General features: G+C 38.4%; 1 protein-coding gene across 1 annotated transcript in view; it reads right to left on the bottom strand.

Annotated features, from left to right (window-relative positions):
* The window catches only part of IQCM (IQ motif containing M), a 472102-nt gene that overhangs the window by 426080 nt on the left and 41307 nt on the right, over positions 1-4715 (bottom strand). The gene's annotated exons all lie outside the window — the stretch shown is intronic.

Here is a 4715-nt window from a genome sequence, read left to right on the forward strand (position 1 = left end):
GTGCCCAAAATCCCAAGAGGGGAATGGAAGATAAGGGATTGTAGTGTGACCGTCCCCCTCAGGGTTGATTTCTCACTTTCTATCTCTCTGTCTCTCTCTGGTGAGCACACACACTCTACAGCAAAAATCTCTTGCAAAAAAAAAAAAAGCTTATCATTTGAGATTAAAAGCATAAAACTCTGGGCTGATGCAATGGCAATATGCAATGCTCTGCAAAGCAGTACTATACGAGAAGATTTCTCATTCAAGTCTGGAACCTCTTTCAGTACGCTCAACATGGTTCCAGATCCAGGTCTGGTTAAAGGCTGGGGGGTTGGATCATGGCTTCAGGGCTCTGTTTGGGAAGTTGTCTCTCTCTCTTTTGTCTGTCATGTGCAATCATGGGAAAAATAAATAAACTTAAAATATTGGGTCATTGGGAAAGTCATGATGCATTTCTGCATATAAAAACACAGAAAAATATGTCATGACCTTGCCGACGACCTAATAAATAAATAAATAAAATGAAGTTGTAAACTTCTAGCCAAAATGATCAGGAAAATAGATAGATACAATATACTAATGTGGATTAAGGGTGGTGACACTAAGGTTTCTCCAGAAATTAAAGTAATTATAAGGAAGCATTATCAACAACTTTAAAGATAATTAAATGGCACCACTGCTATCAAAGTTGTTTCATTTATAGTTTTTAAGATCTTACCCAAAAGAAACCCCCTGAGCCACATAACTGAAGGGTGGGGTTGTGAATACCAAGAGGCTGTGATAATTAGGGACTGTCTAGAAGTCTGACATTCTAACCCCATTTTAATAAAAATTTTTATCTACACATCTATTAGTCACTTGAACTGTTTATCCATCTATCTGTAATGTAGAGAATGCTCATTTAATAATGGAGGCTATATCATTGTGTTTTTGTTTTTGTTTTTCAAGAGTGATTTTTGCTATAGGGCACATGTGCTCCCCAGAGACACAGAAAGCAAGAAATCACCCACTGGGGAGATGACCACACTGCAATCCCTTCCCCTCCAATCTCCTCTAGGGAACCTGAGCACTCAGGCAAAGCACCTGGCATGAATTTTAAACTGCTGGGTCCGGGGCTCATCCAGGACTCCAACTGGGGTTGACTATGTAGGAGTCCAGTAATGTAACCATTATACAATCTGCTGGTCCCAATGAAGGCTACTTCTGAGTAGAGCTATGAAACAATGTTTAGCTTTACCCTTATAACTGTATATGAAATTGATATGTACCATTTTTACAAAACATTTTATTAGAATAATGAAATCATTCATTATTTCAGTAAAATATAATAATAAAGTTAGCATAAATCATAAAAGACAACAAATAAGAATATTTCAAGAAAGAATATGTCATTCACAGTGATAAATTCAGCAGAAAGGTTGATAACCAAAGATCTGAGAAAATGACATTTGGTTTCATAATTGGGAGGTCAGAGTGGAGATGGAGAAAGCAAACTGTGTTAAGCAGAGAGTCAAGAGGTAGTGAAGAACATGGCTTACAACACTTATTTGTGAAACTGAGCTCCAAAAGCATGGTATCTCTACTCCAAAATAGCTAGGGGAGGAATAGGAAAATTATTACAAAATCAAAAATAACTTTACTTCCAAACTAAAATAATGGAGATACCTAAGGAAAACCATCTAACCAATTTGTGTAATTGTTAAGAGAATTTGGGGCTGCCTGAAAAGTCATGATGCATTTTTGCATAGAAACAGAAAAATATGTCATGACTTCTCTGACAATGTAATATCAAGGGAGAGAATAACATGAAGCCAACACTCAGAAAAGGAAAGAAAGGGTTTCAGTCTTTATGTAGAGGACTGAAGACGACATAAGAGACAATGCTAACTTCAAAAGTAAAAGAAAGTGATACTACATTTGTCCTGAAAGTGTGTTTAGTGTTTTTTCCTACAAAATAAAATTGCTGGGGACCAGCAGATGGCATAATGGTTACGTCGCTGAACTCCCATTCCCACATGGTCGACCTTGGTTCAAGTCGCGGACCAGAGGCTTCACTCTCACATTGGGTACATGCGCATGCCCAAAATCCTGAGAAGAGACTGGAAGAGAGGGGATTGTGGTGTGGCCATCCCCTGGGGGGGAGGGGGGAGGGTGATTTCTCACTTTCTTTCCCTCTGGCAAGTGCATGTACCTATAGCAAAAATCTTTCTAAAGAAATAAATAAAATTGCTTCAGAGGACAAGAAAAAAGACATCTTAAAAGCAGTCAATTAAATGTAGAGAACAATGAGATCCAATTAGCCTTACTGTATCATTAAGATTATATAGTCTTCACAACAGTACTTTGCATACATTACCCAGATAACTTAAATCTGCTTTGCAAAATCTATCTATAGAATTTCAAATTGTTCTTTAAATATATCACCGTAGATGCGATGGAAATCATATTCCTCACCACATACTTAAGAATGATTATCCTCTGGCTTCACTTTTTTTTTTTTTTTTTTTTGAGAGGTTTCTTTTTTCACTATAGGTAGCGCATGCGCTCGCCAGACTGACAGAGAGAGACAGAGAGACAGAAAGCGAGAAACCACCCCCCAGGGGGGATGGTCACGCCACAATCCCTTCTCCTCCATTCTCCTCTCGGGATCTTCAGCACGCACACACGCACACGCACCTGGTATGAGTTTTAAGCCACCGGGTCGGGACGCAAACCGCGGTCGACTACGTGGGAGTCCAGCGACATAGCCATTACGCTAACTGCTGGTCCCTGGCTTCACTTTCTTAACAAGTAAAGTTAAAGAAATCAGTAAGCTAATTTATATATGTGTGCATATATATATATATGTATGTATGTGTGTGTATATACAGATATTTTTAATATCTCTTAATTGCCAAGCTATATTTAGACTTTTTTTTTTTTTTTTGGAGAGGTTTTTTTTTCCGCTATAGGGCGCGTGTGCTCGCCCGACAGACAGAAAGTGAGAAATCACCCCCCCAGGGGGGATGGTCACGCCGCAATCCCTTCTCCTCCATTCTCCTCTCGGGATCTTGGGCACGCACGCACACGCACCCGGCGTGAGTTTTAAGCCACCGGGTCCGGGACACGAACCGCGATCGACTACGTGGGAGTCCAGCGACATAGTCATTACTCTAACTGCTGATTCCCACTGCTGGTTCCCTCTTTAGACTTATTTTTTAAAGTCCACTAAACGACCAGTAAATGTATGTTACCCAATGAAAATGTCCACTGGCGTAGTATCATTTACCTATTTGAATAAATCCAAATATATCAATTACACTTTCCTGAAGAAATCTCTCAATGTTGTTATACATTACAGCTAATTAGAAAAGAAGCGGATGATTTGAATGGCTCCATATTTTTTTTATACTTAGGTTTTCTGCTGGAAACAAATGAGAGCCAAATGAATCCTTTGGGTCTTCTCTTTATACTCCAAATTGTTCACAAACGTACTCTACAATCCCTGGACTCCTATCAGCTCCAGCTGGTACGTACCCTCAGTATAGTCAAGTGGGTTCATGTACTTAGTACAATTAATTTTAATACTGAAATAAGGCATTGTGTCAGTATTTTTTTCTTCATTAAAGAGCTGGCTATGGTGATCAGCATCTTTGTCACGATAAATGGCTTTTGGATAAGTGACACTTCACAGGCAAATGTCTGCTCAAATAATTTATAAATAATGTACCCCAGTGAAAGGCAAAAATTCAGATCAAGGGATATGTATCTTAACTACAAATGAATGTTGGAGAGCGCTTTTTTTCTAAAAAAAAAAATTTTAAAAAGTACTACTGTAAAAAAAGAACAATTAATTTTTTTAAAATCAAATATGGCTTATTATTCCAAAAATTCTTTTTTTTTTAAGTTAATGGTCTTTTTATTGGGGGGGAAAAAAAGACTAGCATTTACAACTTGGAATGGACATAAATTGTAATTTCTTGAACAGCAATGTTGATGGTTGTGCTGAAGTCCACAGCCACAGCCTACTCTGCTGGCTCCAAGTCATGGTTCAGAAGGTTTTAAAAACAGAGAGTCCAAAGATGCTCCCTTAATATAGGTTTCTTATTAAAAATTGGTGTGAGCAGTGACAGCCTGACACATTTTACTCTGGTACAACGCAGACAACGCCAAATCAACGTACATGGGGCATGCCACCAGTGTGTCATTGTCACCATGGGTTGGAGCACACGATAGTACAAGGGGACCATCCTGCTAGCAGTGGGGCTAGGTCTTGCCCACTGTTCTGCACATCATCCTGAGGTACACCAATTGTCAAGAGTGTCTGTTTTCAGTAAACCAGCTATAGCAATTGAAACTAACAAATTGAACTAGAACCCACTAGAACAGGTTTTGAATTTGTTTTTTCATTTTTTGTTTTTAATACAAATGCCTGACTGTGCTCAATCAAGCTGCATGCATGAAAAACTGGCCAGCCCAAACAGTGTATTAATCATTAGCAAATGGAACTTTAAGGAGTCTACTAAGTGCTTCCTTATCATTAAGGTAGTACAAGTATTTATATTGTAAAACTGATGTGTAGCTTGATCTTTAGGGGACAGGACCACCAACTGAAACATGCAGATTTTGTGTGTGTGTGGACAGAAGGTACTTCTGACATTCAGTTTTGCTATATAGAAACAGAATGAACAAATGAACTTTTTTCTTTTTTTTTTTTTTCTTTTCTTTTTTTTTTTTTTTTGCAAGAGGTAAGT

This window comes from Tupaia chinensis, unplaced genomic scaffold (assembly GCF_000334495.1).
Source record: "Tupaia chinensis unplaced genomic scaffold, TupChi_1.0 Scaffold139871_1, whole genome shotgun sequence".
NCBI lineage: Eukaryota > Metazoa > Chordata > Mammalia > Scandentia > Tupaiidae > Tupaia > Tupaia belangeri.